The following is an 18888-nucleotide window of genomic DNA, read 5'->3' as shown; positions in this document are numbered from 1 at the left end:
TTTTTAGAAATAGCAATCGCTTATAATTATAACAAAATTTTAATAATGTTTAATTTTATTTCAATAATTTATATTTATATATATATATATATATATATATATATATATATATATATATATATTTTTTAATAAAAATAATATACTCTTATTTAATAATATATGTTGGTCCTATATATAGGACCGAAAATATTTCTTATTTGTTTTTTTTTTTTTAAATTGTCATTTAAAACGCTTATGCACGTTCTCCACGAATACGTCTTGCCAATTGTATATCCTTAGGCATAATTGTAACACGCTTTGCATGAATTGCGCATAAATTGGTATCTTCAAATAAACCTACTAAATAGGCTTCACTAGCTTCTTGTAATGCCATAACAGCTGAACTTTGAAAACGTAAATCGGTTTTAAAATCTTGTGCAATTTCACGTACTAAACGTTGGAATGGTAATTTACGAATTAACAATTCAGTACTTTTTTGATAACGACGAATTTCTCGTAAAGCTACTGTACCAGGACGATATCTGTGTGGTTTTTTTACTCCACCAGTTGCTGGTGCACTTTTACGTGCAGCTTTCGTTGCTAATTGTTTTCTTGGTGCTTTACCACCAGTTGATTTACGTGCAGTTTGCTTGGTTCTAGCCATTTTCAAATAATAATGTTTTTACAAAAAAACACACAATTTTAAAAATTATATTCGACAATTTGATACTACAAAGTCAAATGTTTAAATGCGAAATAAATGTGTTGTATTTATATTTATATGAAATTTCAAAATTTTTGTTGTCATATCCTATTGGATAGCTATCAGAGTATGGACTAATCAAATTGTATAGGCGTGGCTTAAAAAATCTTTAATGCTTTATATAAAAAGGCACAATTGTACCGGCGCTCACATACATTACAATACTTGTGAGGTTAACACACGTGTTATCCGTTCGTTAAAATATTGTAAATAATTTTTTATTAAAATGACTGGCAGAGGAAAAGGTGGAAAGGGTCTTGGAAAAGGGGGTGCAAAACGTCATAGAAAAGTTTTGCGTGATAATATCCAAGGTATTACAAAACCTGCAATTCGTCGTTTAGCACGACGAGGTGGAGTAAAACGTATCTCTGGTTTAATTTATGAAGAAACACGTGGTGTACTTAAAGTATTCCTTGAAAATGTTATTCGGGATGCTGTTACATATACTGAACACGCAAAACGTAAAACAGTTACAGCTATGGATGTTGTATATGCATTAAAACGACAAGGTCGTACTTTGTATGGTTTTGGAGGTTAAGAAAATATAATAATTTACTTAAAATATTTAGTAAATTTATTAAAGAATATTTAATACATCCGATAAATTTAAACAGGCTTTCCTTTTTGGGAAGCCACTAATTTTATTTATATAAGAGTAAATAAATTTGTTAATAAATATAACATATTATATAATTTGTTTACAACAAATTATTTTGTTTATAACATACATTACCAAATATTTTTATTTTTTTTTTTTATTGTAATATATCTGCAATAATAAATTATAATTTGTATATTATCTATTTTATTTTACAATAACTTATTGAATTTTTGAAAAAATTTTATTATAAATTAATATACTATTATATTTTTTATATATACAAGTTAAGAGTAACAAGTATCGATAGGAGATTATCGAATTTATAACTAATAAAACATTTCGCCTTAATCAAAGAAAATAAAGATTTTGCTATACCATTTTTTATACTTTCAATAAATAATTTATTATTAAATTTTTATTATTTCATTTATTTTTTAAAATTATTAAAAATATTTTTCTAATAATTATAAGCGTACATAAACAAGTAGTAAATGTAAAATGAAAATAATAAAGGTAATGTAATGCATTTGCATTACACTGATTTACGATATATATTCCGCGATATCCTTTATTATATTTAAAATTAATAATATTGATATACTAATAATAGATATATTCAAGCTATTAATATATAAAATTTTATATTAAATATGATATTAATAATTGTTTATTTAATTTTTTTGTATATATAAAAATAATTTACTCTTATTTAAAAAATTTGATGGCTCTCTTAATAAGAGAGCCATTTTTATATGTTGATGTATTTTTATGTTATCAATTAAATAATATTTTCGATTTATTTATTTTGAACTTGTATATTTTGTAACAGCTTTAGTACCTTCACTAACAGCGTGCTTTGCCAATTCACCAGGTAATAATAATCGAACTGCGGTTTGAATTTCCCGACTTGTGATTGTTGAACGTTTATTATAATGTGCTAAACGTGATGCTTCAGCAGCAATACGTTCAAAAATATCATTAACAAAACTGTTCATGATACTCATAGCTTTACTAGAGATACCAGTATCAGGATGCACTTGTTTTAATACTTTGTAAATGTAAATTGCATATGATTCCTTGCGCTTCCTCTTCTTTTTCTTATCACTCTTTGATATATTTTTTTGAGCTTTGCCAGCTTTTTTTGCTGCTTTTCCACTTGTTTTTGGTGGCATTGTTACAAACAATTAATATACACAGATAGTTACAGAACACCAGTCAGTATATGTATGAGCGTGTCGTGTATACAACTAGCGTATTATATACGCGAAGATGGATATAACAATAAAAATGAATACTACTCTCTGATTGGCTGAAAATAATACTATAAGGTGATTGGTTTATTTTTAAAGTTTTATATTTTATAAATATTATAAATTAAAATACCCAAATAACATTTTAAACATTTATGTTACAATCCCCGTAACGTACACATCTGTGTGATTATATTTACAAAAAAAAATATTAATTAAATAAATTTATTCGCTATGTCTGGACGAGGTAAAGGTGGTAAAGTAAAGGGAAAGGCAAAGTCAAGATCAAGCCGAGCAGGATTACAATTTCCTGTTGGAAGAATTCACAGATTATTACGAAAAGGAAATTATGCTGAACGAGTAGGTGCTGGTGCCCCAGTATATTTGGCTGCTGTTATGGAATATTTGGCTGCAGAAGTTCTCGAGTTAGCTGGTAATGCTGCCCGTGATAACAAAAAAACACGTATCATTCCACGTCATTTACAATTGGCAATTCGTAATGATGAAGAATTAAATAAATTATTATCTGGTGTAACAATTGCTCAAGGTGGTGTATTACCAAACATTCAAGCAGTGTTATTACCAAAGAAAACTGAAAAGAAAGCATAAATTAAAAACATTGCATTAATTTTTATAATAATAATACATCGATCATAGGCCTTTTAATAAAAGGCCACAAATTTATTTAAAATAAGAGTAAAAATTATTTTTATAAATAATATATTATAATATTTTTTTAAAGAATCAATTTAAATAATTATAAATTAATGATTCTTTTTTTTTTTTTTTTTTTTTATATGTTATTATGGAAATAATTCATCATATTATGATGACATTTAGGTAACATATTATAAGAATATTCATAAAATATTATCAAAATAATATTGTATTATGATGATATTTAGACAAAATATTATAAGAATATACACAAAATATTATCAAAATAATATCATTAGATAACAAAACTGTTCATGATACTCATACCTTTACTAGAGATAAAAGTATCAGGATGCACTTGTATTAATACATATTATCACAACATCACAAAATATTTTTTAAAAGGAAAAATTTTTTAAAAATTATTATAAAATTTGATTGAATTAAATTTCAATTTATTTTTTTAATAATTAAAGAAAAAAAAAAGCATATAAACTTTCTATTGAAAATGTTATTTTCAACTAGATGGCCAAGTGAACTTTGTTACACAAACAATATATGACGTATTCGTTATTTAAATAATCAGTATCCTTTGATATTATATCAATACGTTACTCTCTTCTTTTGATACATATTAATAAAATTTCAATTTATAAGATTTTATGTCAATTATATAAATAATATTATAAATTTTCTAAATACATAAGTTAAGTAACAAAAAATTTGAATAACAAGATAAATTTATATATTATGTTTTAATACTCGATACTATAATATATCGCATCCGTTACCAATTATTCGGTATCCTTTGATTTATACACAGAATGAACCAAAAATATGTATCAAATTTATTTTATTTATTTATATATTTAATATTATTATTATTATTTTATATTACAAAGTTTCTTAACGAAGCTTACAATGATTTCTCATATCGTACTTAACAAAATTATTTAGATCATATAAAATTTAAATTGTTAAAAAATTTTTATATTTATTATTATTATTTATTTTTATTAAAATTACATAACATAAAATTAATAATATTTTAATAATTATATAAATTAATTCTTATTTAAAATAATCTTATATTAATCTCAACAAATACTCTAATAATATATTTTGTCATAAATTTTTTTATATTTAAAATAAATATTATAATATATAAATACTTATATCAGTATAAAATTTCTTTATATAATTATGAAAAAATTAATTTAATAGTTAATTATTGATATTAATGCATAAATAAAAGTATTTTCTAATGAAATATATTTTGTCAATGTTCGATTAACACATTTCATAATAATACGTTTTCATTATTGACAAAAAAAGTTTTTCTAAAAATGAAATCTTATACTATAATATATATATTTATATATTAAATTTTTTAATTATTTATATACTAATAATTTATAATAAATCGATATTAAATAAAAAATAAAAATATATACTTTTTAAGTTTACCTTAAAAATATTATTGTTTTGTATGATTGAAATAATTAATATTAAACTATGTTTATTAATAATTGTTAATAAAAAAATTAAATATATTTTAATTTATAAAATAAATATTATTATTAAATTTATAATTTATTATTTTATATATTATAGAAATTGAAAAAATAAATCATGTTTACTACGACAGTAAATTAGAAATACTATTTAATTTTTATGTGTTTTCTACATGGTACTTTGACTTACATAGGGACTTATATTATTGTGAATAATGATATAATTGAAAACCTTTATTTTTTATTTGATAGAATTATTATATTTTATCATTTAAATATTTATAATAAATACATTATTTTTATAAAGTAAAAAATATGGCCGAAGAAAATTCTACAGCTGTTGCAGCAACTGCGGTTACTGCTGCTTCTACAACACCAACAAAAAAAGCAACAGCTTCTGGTGCTAAACGTACAAAACAACATTCAAAACCAACACATCCACGTACATCAGAAATGGTTGTTAACGCAATTAAAAATTTAAAAGAACGTGGTGGTTCATCATTACAAGCAATTAAAAAATATTTAGCTGCAAATTATAAAGTGGATTCTGATAAAATTTCACCATTTATTAAAAAATATTTAAAAGCTGCTGTAACTGAGGGAGCCTTGGTACAAACTAAAGGTAAAGGTGCATCTGGTTCATTCAAATTGGCTGCTTCCGCTTCATCTAATTCTTCAGCTAAATCAAAAGTATCCAAAAAAGAAAGTGGAGCAAAAGGTTCAGCAAAGAGTGCTAAAAGTAAACGGGCACCAAAAGAAAAGAAAGCCACAACTACATCATTGGCAGCCAAAAAGCCTAAAGCAAAAAAAGCGACTCCATCATCATCAACTGCTGCTAAAAAAGTTACTGCAAAATCATCAGCGGCATCAAAAAAAGCACCAGTTAAAGCAAAACCAGCAAAAAGTACAAAATCCGCTGCCAAAAGTAGCCCTGCTCGTAAACCGAAAGCACCAAAAGCTAAGAAAGCTTCTGTTGCCAAATCATCTCCTACAAAAATTAAAAAAGCAGCACCAAAAAAGAAATGATCTGTTACTTTAATAATATATTGAAATATTTCATTATTTTTGCTAAAAAATGAAAATAACATAGGCCTTAATACAGGCCACAAATTAATATTTGATAAGAGTAAATTATTTTTTGTATAAATATTTTATAAAATAATAGTTTAGAAACATTTGCCACAGTCAGTACCACGGATGGGTGGCCACTTGAGAATACTGTGTGCGGTTGCATTTTTATTTAAAATATATGGTATAATAAATAAGTATATATTTAAATTGATTACTTCATTGAAAATTTTAATAATATACTTTAATATTAATGATATTTATGAAAAATATATATTTGTAAAAATTTTCATTTATTACTGGCAACAGCCATACCACGTTGAAAACACCGGTTCTCGTCCGATCACCGAAGTTAAGCAACATTGGGCACAGTCAGTACTTGGATGGGTGACCGCTTGGGAACACTGTGTGCGGTTGCCTTTTTATATTAAAAATATAAATTATTTTTCTTCTTTTCTTTTTTTTTACACACCATATATAAATATATGTTATTTAGAAATGTAAACCTTTTATATTATTCATCAACAAATAAATATTATTTTTTGTATAAAATTTTATTGCATTTATAACTCATATCATGGTTACTTTAAAGCGAGAAGTTTTTTTAATATTTCAAATGAATATAAAATAATATAAATTTTATGAAATTTATTTATTTTTAGAAATAGCAATCGCTTATAATTATAACAAAATTTTAATAATGTTTAATTTTATTTCAATAATTTATATTTATATATATATATATATATATATATATATATATATATATATATATTTTTTAATAAAAATAATATACTCTTATTTAATAATATATGTTGGTCCTATATATAGGACCGAAAATATTTCTTATTTGTTTTTTTTTTTTTAAATTGTCATTTAAAACGCTTATGCACGTTCTCCACGAATACGTCTTGCCAATTGTATATCCTTAGGCATAATTGTAACACGCTTTGCATGAATTGCGCATAAATTGGTATCTTCAAATAAACCTACTAAATAGGCTTCACTAGCTTCTTGTAATGCCATAACAGCTGAACTTTGAAAACGTAAATCGGTTTTAAAATCTTGTGCAATTTCACGTACTAAACGTTGGAATGGTAATTTACGAATTAACAATTCAGTACTTTTTTGATAACGACGAATTTCTCGTAAAGCTACTGTACCAGGACGATATCTGTGTGGTTTTTTTACTCCACCAGTTGCTGGTGCACTTTTACGTGCAGCTTTCGTTGCTAATTGTTTTCTTGGTGCTTTACCACCAGTTGATTTACGTGCAGTTTGCTTGGTTCTAGCCATTTTCAAATAATAATGTTTTTACAAAAAAACACACAATTTTAAAAATTATATTCGACAATTTGATACTACAAAGTCAAATGTTTAAATGCGAAATAAATGTGTTGTATTTATATTTATATGAAATTTCAAAATTTTTGTTGTCATATCCTATTGGATAGCTATCAGAGTATGGACTAATCAAATTGTATAGGCGTGGCTTAAAAAATCTTTAATGCTTTATATAAAAAGGCACAATTGTACCGGCGCTCACATACATTACAATACTTGTGAGGTTAACACACGTGTTATCCGTTCGTTAAAATATTGTAAATAATTTTTTATTAAAATGACTGGCAGAGGAAAAGGTGGAAAGGGTCTTGGAAAAGGGGGTGCAAAACGTCATAGAAAAGTTTTGCGTGATAATATCCAAGGTATTACAAAACCTGCAATTCGTCGTTTAGCACGACGAGGTGGAGTAAAACGTATCTCTGGTTTAATTTATGAAGAAACACGTGGTGTACTTAAAGTATTCCTTGAAAATGTTATTCGGGATGCTGTTACATATACTGAACACGCAAAACGTAAAACAGTTACAGCTATGGATGTTGTATATGCATTAAAACGACAAGGTCGTACTTTGTATGGTTTTGGAGGTTAAGAAAATATAATAATTTACTTAAAATATTTAGTAAATTTATTAAAGAATATTTAATACATCCGATAAATTTAAACAGGCTTTCCTTTTTGGGAAGCCACTAATTTTATTTATATAAGAGTAAATAAATTTGTTAATAAATATAACATATTATATAATTTGTTTACAACAAATTATTTTGTTTATAACATACATTACCAAATATTTTTATTTTTTTTTTTTATTGTAATATATCTGCAATAATAAATTATAATTTGTATATTATCTATTTTATTTTACAATAACTTATTGAATTTTTGAAAAAATTTTATTATAAATTAATATACTATTATATTTTTTATATATACAAGTTAAGAGTAACAAGTATCGATAGGAGATTATCGAATTTATAACTAATAAAACATTTCGCCTTAATCAAAGAAAATAAAGATTTTGCTATACCATTTTTTATACTTTCAATAAATAATTTATTATTAAATTTTTATTATTTCATTTATTTTTTAAAATTATTAAAAATATTTTTCTAATAATTATAAGCGTACATAAACAAGTAGTAAATGTAAAATGAAAATAATAAAGGTAATGTAATGCAAATGCATTACATTGATTTACGATATATATTCCGCGATATCCTTTATTATATTTAAAATTAATAATATTGATATACTAATAATAGATATATTCAAGCTATTAATATATAAAATTTTATATTAAATATGATATTAATAATTGTTTATTTAATTTTTTTGTATATATAAAAATAATTTACTCTTATTTAAAAAATTTGATGGCTCTCTTAAAAAGAGAGCCGTTTTTATATGTTGATGTATTTTTATGTTATCAATTAAATAATATTTTCGATTTATTTATTTTGAACTTGTATATTTTGTAACAGCTTTAGTACCTTCACTAACAGCGTGCTTTGCCAATTCACCAGGTAATAATAATCGAACTGCGGTTTGAATTTCCCGACTTGTGATTGTTGAACGTTTATTATAATGTGCTAAACGTGATGCTTCAGCAGCAATACGTTCAAAAATATCATTAACAAAACTGTTCATGATACTCATAGCTTTACTAGAGATACCAGTATCAGGATGCACTTGTTTTAATACTTTGTAAATGTAAATTGCATATGATTCCTTGCGCTTCCTCTTCTTTTTCTTATCACTCTTTGATATATTTTTTTGAGCTTTGCCAGCTTTTTTTGCTGCTTTTCCACTTGTTTTTGGTGGCATTGTTACAAACAATTAATATACACAGATAGTTACAGAACACCAGTCAGTATATGTATGAGCGTGTCGTGTATACAACTAGCGTATTATATACGCGAAGATGGATATAACAATAAAAATGAATACTACTCTCTGATTGGCTGAAAATAATACTATAAGGTGATTGGTTTATTTTTAAAGTTTTATATTTTATAAATATTATAAATTAAAATACCCAAATAACATTTTAAACATTTATGTTACAATCCCCGTAACGTACACATCTGTGTGATTATATTTACAAAAAAAAATATTAATTAAATAAATTTATTCGCTATGTCTGGACGAGGTAAAGGTGGTAAAGTAAAGGGAAAGGCAAAGTCAAGATCAAGCCGAGCAGGATTACAATTTCCTGTTGGAAGAATTCACAGATTATTACGAAAAGGAAATTATGCTGAACGAGTAGGTGCTGGTGCCCCAGTATATTTGGCTGCTGTTATGGAATATTTGGCTGCAGAAGTTCTCGAGTTAGCTGGTAATGCTGCCCGTGATAACAAAAAAACACGTATCATTCCACGTCATTTACAATTGGCAATTCGTAATGATGAAGAATTAAATAAATTATTATCTGGTGTAACAATTGCTCAAGGTGGTGTATTACCAAACATTCAAGCAGTGTTATTACCAAAGAAAACTGAAAAGAAAGCATAAATTAAAAACATTGCATTAATTTTTATAATAATAATACATCGATCATAGGCCTTTTAATAAAAGGCCACAAATTTATTTAAAATAAGAGTAAAAATTATTTTTATAAATAATATATTATAATATTTTTTTAAAGAATCAATTTAAATAATTATAAATTAATGATTCTTTTTTTTTTTTTTTTTTTTTATATGTTATTATGGAAATAATTCATCATATTATGATGACATTTAGGTAACATATTATAAGAATATTCATAAAATATTATCAAAATAATATTGTATTATGATGATATTTAGACAAAATATTATAAGAATATACACAAAATATTATCAAAATAATATCATTAGATAACAAAACTGTTCATGATACTCATACCTTTACTAGAGATAAAAGTATCAGGATGCACTTGTATTAATACATATTATCACAACATCACAAAATATTTTTTAAAAGGAAAAATTTTTTAAAAATTATTATAAAATTTGATTGAATTAAATTTCAATTTATTTTTTTAATAATTAAAGAAAAAAAAAAGCATATAAACTTTCTATTGAAAATGTTATTTTCAACTAGATGGCCAAGTGAACTTTGTTACACAAACAATATATGACGTATTCGTTATTTAAATAATCAGTATCCTTTGATATTATATCAATACGTTACTCTCTTCTTTTGATACATATTAATAAAATTTCAATTTATAAGATTTTATGTCAATTATATAAATAATATTATAAATTTTCTAAATACATAAGTTAAGTAACAAAAAATTTGAATAACAAGATAAATTTATATATTATGTTTTAATACTCGATACTATAATATATCGCATCCGTTACCAATTATTCGGTATCCTTTGATTTATACACAGAATGAACCAAAAATATGTATCAAATTTATTTTATTTATTTATATATTTAATATTATTATTATTATTTTATATTACAAAGTTTCTTAACGAAGCTTACAATGATTTCTCATATCGTACTTAACAAAATTATTTAGATCATATAAAATTTAAATTGTTAAAAAATTTTTATATTTATTATTATTATTTATTTTTATTAAAATTACATAACATAAAATTAATAATATTTTAATAATTATATAAATTAATTCTTATTTAAAATAATCTTATATTAATCTCAACAAATACTCTAATAATATATTTTGTCATAAATTTTTTTATATTTAAAATAAATATTATAATATATAAATACTTATATCAGTATAAAATTTCTTTATATAATTATGAAAAAATTAATTTAATAGTTAATTATTGATATTAATGCATAAATAAAAGTATTTTCTAATGAAATATATTTTGTCAATGTTCGATTAACACATTTCATAATAATACGTTTTCATTATTGACAAAAAAAGTTTTTCTAAAAATGAAATCTTATACTATAATATATATATTTATATATTAAATTTTTTAATTATTTATATACTAATAATTTATAATAAATCGATATTAAATAAAAAATAAAAATATATACTTTTTAAGTTTACCTTAAAAATATTATTGTTTTGTATGATTGAAATAATTAATATTAAACTATGTTTATTAATAATTGTTAATAAAAAAATTAAATATATTTTAATTTATAAAATAAATATTATTATTAAATTTATAATTTATTATTTTATATATTATAGAAATTGAAAAAATAAATCATGTTTACTACGACAGTAAATTAGAAATACTATTTAATTTTTATGTGTTTTCTACATGGTACTTTGACTTACATAGGGACTTATATTATTGTGAATAATGATATAATTGAAAACCTTTATTTTTTATTTGATAGAATTATTATATTTTATCATTTAAATATTTATAATAAATACATTATTTTTATAAAGTAAAAAATATGGCCGAAGAAAATTCTACAGCTGTTGCAGCAACTGCGGTTACTGCTGCTTCTACAACACCAACAAAAAAAGCAACAGCTTCTGGTGCTAAACGTACAAAACAACATTCAAAACCAACACATCCACGTACATCAGAAATGGTTGTTAACGCAATTAAAAATTTAAAAGAACGTGGTGGTTCATCATTACAAGCAATTAAAAAATATTTAGCTGCAAATTATAAAGTGGATTCTGATAAAATTTCACCATTTATTAAAAAATATTTAAAAGCTGCTGTAACTGAGGGAGCCTTGGTACAAACTAAAGGTAAAGGTGCATCTGGTTCATTCAAATTGGCTGCTTCCGCTTCATCTAATTCTTCAGCTAAATCAAAAGTATCCAAAAAAGAAAGTGGAGCAAAAGGTTCAGCAAAGAGTGCTAAAAGTAAACGGGCACCAAAAGAAAAGAAAGCCACAACTACATCATTGGCAGCCAAAAAGCCTAAAGCAAAAAAAGCGACTCCATCATCATCAACTGCTGCTAAAAAAGTTACTGCAAAATCATCAGCGGCATCAAAAAAAGCACCAGTTAAAGCAAAACCAGCAAAAAGTACAAAATCCGCTGCCAAAAGTAGCCCTGCTCGTAAACCGAAAGCACCAAAAGCTAAGAAAGCTTCTGTTGCCAAATCATCTCCTACAAAAATTAAAAAAGCAGCACCAAAAAAGAAATGATCTGTTACTTTAATAATATATTGAAATATTTCATTATTTTTGCTAAAAAATGAAAATAACATAGGCCTTAATACAGGCCACAAATTAATATTTGATAAGAGTAAATTATTTTTTGTATAAATATTTTATAAAATAATAGTTTAGAAACATTTGCCACAGTCAGTACCACGGATGGGTGGCCACTTGAGAATACTGTGTGCGGTTGCATTTTTATTTAAAATATATGGTATAATAAATAAGTATATATTTAAATTGATTACTTCATTGAAAATTTTAATAATATACTTTAATATTAATGATATTTATGAAAAATATATATTTGTAAAAATTTTCATTTATTACTGGCAACAGCCATACCACGTTGAAAACACCGGTTCTCGTCCGATCACCGAAGTTAAGCAACATTGGGCACAGTCAGTACTTGGATGGGTGACCGCTTGGGAACACTGTGTGCGGTTGCCTTTTTATATTAAAAATATAAATTATTTTTCTTCTTTTCTTTTTTTTTACACACCATATATAAATATATGTTATTTAGAAATGTAAACCTTTTATATTATTCATCAACAAATAAATATTATTTTTTGTATAAAATTTTATTGCATTTATAACTCATATCATGGTTACTTTAAAGCGAGAAGTTTTTTTAATATTTCAAATGAATATAAAATAATATAAATTTTATGAAATTTATTTATTTTTAGAAATAGCAATCGCTTATAATTATAACAAAATTTTAATAATGTTTAATTTTATTTCAATAATTTATATTTATATATATATATATATATATATATATATATATATATATATATATATATTTTTTAATAAAAATAATATACTCTTATTTAATAATATATGTTGGTCCTATATATAGGACCGAAAATATTTCTTATTTGTTTTTTTTTTTTTAAATTGTCATTTAAAACGCTTATGCACGTTCTCCACGAATACGTCTTGCCAATTGTATATCCTTAGGCATAATTGTAACACGCTTTGCATGAATTGCGCATAAATTGGTATCTTCAAATAAACCTACTAAATAGGCTTCACTAGCTTCTTGTAATGCCATAACAGCTGAACTTTGAAAACGTAAATCGGTTTTAAAATCTTGTGCAATTTCACGTACTAAACGTTGGAATGGTAATTTACGAATTAACAATTCAGTACTTTTTTGATAACGACGAATTTCTCGTAAAGCTACTGTACCAGGACGATATCTGTGTGGTTTTTTTACTCCACCAGTTGCTGGTGCACTTTTACGTGCAGCTTTCGTTGCTAATTGTTTTCTTGGTGCTTTACCACCAGTTGATTTACGTGCAGTTTGCTTGGTTCTAGCCATTTTCAAATAATAATGTTTTTACAAAAAAACACACAATTTTAAAAATTATATTCGACAATTTGATACTACAAAGTCAAATGTTTAAATGCGAAATAAATGTGTTGTATTTATATTTATATGAAATTTCAAAATTTTTGTTGTCATATCCTATTGGATAGCTATCAGAGTATGGACTAATCAAATTGTATAGGCGTGGCTTAAAAAATCTTTAATGCTTTATATAAAAAGGCACAATTGTACCGGCGCTCACATACATTACAATACTTGTGAGGTTAACACACGTGTTATCCGTTCGTTAAAATATTGTAAATAATTTTTTATTAAAATGACTGGCAGAGGAAAAGGTGGAAAGGGTCTTGGAAAAGGGGGTGCAAAACGTCATAGAAAAGTTTTGCGTGATAATATCCAAGGTATTACAAAACCTGCAATTCGTCGTTTAGCACGACGAGGTGGAGTAAAACGTATCTCTGGTTTAATTTATGAAGAAACACGTGGTGTACTTAAAGTATTCCTTGAAAATGTTATTCGGGATGCTGTTACATATACTGAACACGCAAAACGTAAAACAGTTACAGCTATGGATGTTGTATATGCATTAAAACGACAAGGTCGTACTTTGTATGGTTTTGGAGGTTAAGAAAATATAATAATTTACTTAAAATATTTAGTAAATTTATTAAAGAATATTTAATACATCCGATAAATTTAAACAGGCTTTCCTTTTTGGGAAGCCACTAATTTTATTTATATAAGAGTAAATAAATTTGTTAATAAATATAACATATTATATAATTTGTTTACAACAAATTATTTTGTTTATAACATACATTACCAAATATTTTTATTTTTTTTTTTTATTGTAATATATCTGCAATAATAAATTATAATTTGTATATTATCTATTTTATTTTACAATAACTTATTGAATTTTTGAAAAAATTTTATTATAAATTAATATACTATTATATTTTTTATATATACAAGTTAAGAGTAACAAGTATCGATAGGAGATTATCGAATTTATAACTAATAAAACATTTCGCCTTAATCAAAGAAAATAAAGATTTTGCTATACCATTTTTTATACTTTCAATAAATAATTTATTATTAAATTTTTATTATTTCATTTATTTTTTAAAATTATTAAAAATATTTTTCTAATAATTATAAGCGTACATAAACAAGTAGTAAATGTAAAATGAAAATAATAAAGGTAAGTAATGCATTTGCATTACACTGATTTACGATATATATTCCGCGATATCCTTTATTATATTTAAAATTAATAATATTGATATACTAATAATAGATATATTCAAGCTATTAATATATAAAATTTTATATTAAATATGATATTAATAATTGTTTATTTAATTTTTTTGTATATATAAAAATAATTTACTCTTATTTAAAAAATTTGATGGCTCTCTTAAAAAGAGAGCCGTTTTTATATGTTGATGTATTTTTATGTTATCAATTAAATAATATTTTCGATTTATTTATTTTGAACTTGTATATTTTGTAACAGCTTTAGTACCTTCACTAACAGCGTGCTTTGCCAATTCACCAGGTAATAATAATCGAACTGCGGTTTGAATTTCCCGACTTGTGATTGTTGAACGTTTATTATAATGTGCTAAACGTGATGCTTCAGCAGCAATACGTTCAAAAATATCATTAACAAAACTGTTCATGATACTCATAGCTTTACTAGAGATACCAGTATCAGGATGCACTTGTTTTAATACTTTGTAAATGTAAATTGCATATGATTCCTTGCGCTTCCTCTTCTTTTTCTTATCACTCTTTGATATATTTTTTTGAGCTTTGCCAGCTTTTTTTGCTGCTTTTCCACTTGTTTTTGGTGGCATTGTTACAAACAATTAATATACACAGATAGTTACAGAACACCAGTCAGTATATGTATGAGCGTGTCGTGTATACAACTAGCGTATTATATACGCGAAGATGGATATAACAATAAAAATGAATACTACTCTCTGATTGGCTGAAAATAATACTATAAGGTGATTGGTTTATTTTTAAAGTTTTATATTTTATAAATATTATAAATTAAAATACCCAAATAACATTTTAAACATTTATGTTACAATCCCCGTAACGTACACATCTGTGTGATTATATTTACAAAAAAAAATATTAATTAAATAAATTTATTCGCTATGTCTGGACGAGGTAAAGGTGGTAAAGTAAAGGGAAAGGCAAAGTCAAGATCAAGCCGAGCAGGATTACAATTTCCTGTTGGAAGAATTCACAGATTATTACGAAAAGGAAATTATGCTGAACGAGTAGGTGCTGGTGCCCCAGTATATTTGGCTGCTGTTATGGAATATTTGGCTGCAGAAGTTCTCGAGTTAGCTGGTAATGCTGCCCGTGATAACAAAAAAACACGTATCATTCCACGTCATTTACAATTGGCAATTCGTAATGATGAAGAATTAAATAAATTATTATCTGGTGTAACAATTGCTCAAGGTGGTGTATTACCAAACATTCAAGCAGTGTTATTACCAAAGAAAACTGAAAAGAAAGCATAAATTAAAAACATTGCATTAATTTTTATAATAATAATACATCGATCATAGGCCTTTTAATAAAAGGCCACAAATTTATTTAAAATAAGAGTAAAAATTATTTTTATAAATAATATATTATAATATTTTTTTAAAGAATCAATTTAAATAATTATAAATTAATGATTCTTTTTTTTTTTTTTTTTTTTTATATGTTATTATGGAAATAATTCATTATATTATGATGACATTTAGGTAATATATTATAAGAATATTCATAAAATATTATCAAAATAATATTGTATTATGATGATATTTAGACAAAATATTATAAGAATATACACAAAATATTATCAAAATAATATCATTAGATAACAAAACTGTTCATGATACTCATACCTTTACTAGAGATAAAAGTATCAGGATGCACTTGTATTAATACATATTATCACAACATCACAAAATATTTTTTAAAAGGAAAAATTTTTTAAAAATTATTATAAAATTTGATTGAATTAAATTTCAATTTATTTTTTTAATAATTAAAGAAAAAAAAAAGCATATAAACTTTCTATTGAAAATGTTATTTTCAACTAGATGGCCAAGTGAACTTTGTTACACAAACAATATATGACGTATTCGTTATTTAAATAATCAGTATCCTTTGATATTATATCAATACGTTACTCTCTTCTTTTGATACATATTAATAAAATTTCAATTTATAAGATTTTATGTCAATTATATAAATAATATTATAAATTTTCTAAATACATAAGTTAAGTAACAAAAAATTTGAATAACAAGATAAATTTATATATTATGTTTTAATACTCGATACTATAATATATCGCATCCGTTACCAATTATTCGGTATCCTTTGATTTATACACAGAATGAACCAAAAATATGTATCAAATTTATTTTATTTATTTATATATTTAATATTATTATTATTATTTTATATTACAAAGTTTCTTAACGAAGCTTACAATGATTTCTCATATCGTACTTAACAAAATTATTTAGATCATATAAAATTTAAATTGTTAAAAAATTTTTATATTTATTATTATTATTTATTTTTATTAAAATTACATAACATAAAATTAATAATATTTTAATAATTATATAAATTAATTCTTATTTAAAATAATCTTATATTAATCTCAACAAATACTCTAATAATATATTTTGTCATAAATTTTTTTATATTTAAAATAAATATTATAATATATAAATACTTATATCAGTATAAAATTTCTTTATATAATTATGAAAAAATTAATTTAATAGTTAATTATTGATATTAATGCATAAATAAAAGTATTTTCTAATGAAATATATTTTGTCAATGTTCGATTAACACATTTCATAATAATACGTTTTCATTATTGACAAAAAAAGTTTTTCTAAAAATGAAATCTTATACTATAATATATATATTTATATATTAAATTTTTTAATTATTTATATACTAATAATTTATAATAAATCGATATTAAATAAAAAATAAAAATATATACTTTTTAAGTTTACCTTAAAAATATTATTGTTTTGTATGATTGAAATAATTAATATTAAACTATGTTTATTAATAATTGTTAATAAAAAAATTAAATATATTTTAATTTATAAAATAAATATTATTATTAAATTTATAATTTATTATTTTATATATTATAGAAATTGAAAAAATAAATCATGTTTACTACGACAGTAAATTAGAAATACTATTTAATTTTTATGTGTTTTCTACATGGTACTTTGACTTACATAGGGACTTATATTATTGTGAATAATGATATAATTGAAAACCTTTATTTTTTATTTGATAGAATTATTATATTTTATCATTTAAATATTTATAATAAATACATTATTTTTATAAAGTAAAAAATATGGCCGAAGAAAATTCTACAGCTGTTGCAGCAACTGCGGTTACTGCTGCTTCTACAACACCAACAAAAAAAGCAACAGCTTCTGGTGCTAAACGTACAAAACAACATTCAAAACCAACACATCCACGTACATCAGAAATGGTTGTTAACGCAATTAAAAATTTAAAAGAACGTGGTGGTTCATCATTACAAGCAATTAAAAAATATTTAGCTGCAAATTATAAAGTGGATTCTGATAAAATTTCACCATTTATTAAAAAATATTTAAAAGCTGCTGTAACTGAGGGAGCCTTGGTACAAACTAAAGGTAAAGGTGCATCTGGTTCATTCAAATTGGCTGCTTCCGCTTCATCTAATTCTTCAGCTAAATCAAAAGTATCCAAAAAAGAAAGTGGAGCAAAAGGTTCAGCAAAGAGTGCTAAAAGTAAACGGGCACCAAAAGAAAAGAAAGCCACAACTACATCATTGGCAGCCAAAAAGCCTAAAGCAAAAAAAGCGACTCCATCATCATCAACTGCTGCTAAAAAAGTTACTGCAAAATCATCAGCGGCATCAAAAAAAGCACCAGTTAAAGCAAAACCAGCAAAAAGTACAAAATCCGCTGCCAAAAGTAGCCCTGCTCGTAAACCGAAAGCACCAAAAGCTAAGAAAGCTTCTGTTGCCAAATCATCTCCTACAAAAATTAAAAAAGCAGCACCAAAAAAGAAATGATCTGTTACTTTAATAATATATTGAAATATTTCATTATTTTTGCTAAAAAATGAAAATAACATAGGCCTTAATACAGGCCACAAATTAATATTTGATAAGAGTAAATTATTTTTTGTATAAATATT

At 24.0% G+C, this 18888-nt stretch overlaps 2 non-coding genes across 2 annotated transcripts; both read left to right on the top strand.

Annotated features, from left to right (window-relative positions):
- Nucleotides 1-6133: 6133 nt before the first annotated feature.
- LOC123304227 lies at nt 6134-6252 on the top strand. Its single transcript, XR_006536268.1, has one exon. It is a non-coding gene; the product is annotated as a 5S ribosomal RNA (ribosomal RNA).
- Nucleotides 6253-12618: 6366 nt separating this feature from the next.
- LOC123304226 lies at nt 12619-12737 on the top strand. Its single transcript, XR_006536267.1, has one exon. It is a non-coding gene; the product is annotated as a 5S ribosomal RNA (ribosomal RNA).
- The last annotated feature ends 6151 nt before the right edge of the window (nt 12738-18888 follow it).

Source organism: Chrysoperla carnea (assembly GCF_905475395.1).
Source record: "Chrysoperla carnea chromosome X unlocalized genomic scaffold, inChrCarn1.1 SUPER_X_unloc_31, whole genome shotgun sequence".
In the NCBI taxonomy this organism is placed as follows: Eukaryota; Metazoa; Arthropoda; class Insecta; order Neuroptera; family Chrysopidae; genus Chrysoperla; species Chrysoperla carnea.
This window is presented reverse-complemented; position numbering and strand designations above follow the sequence as displayed.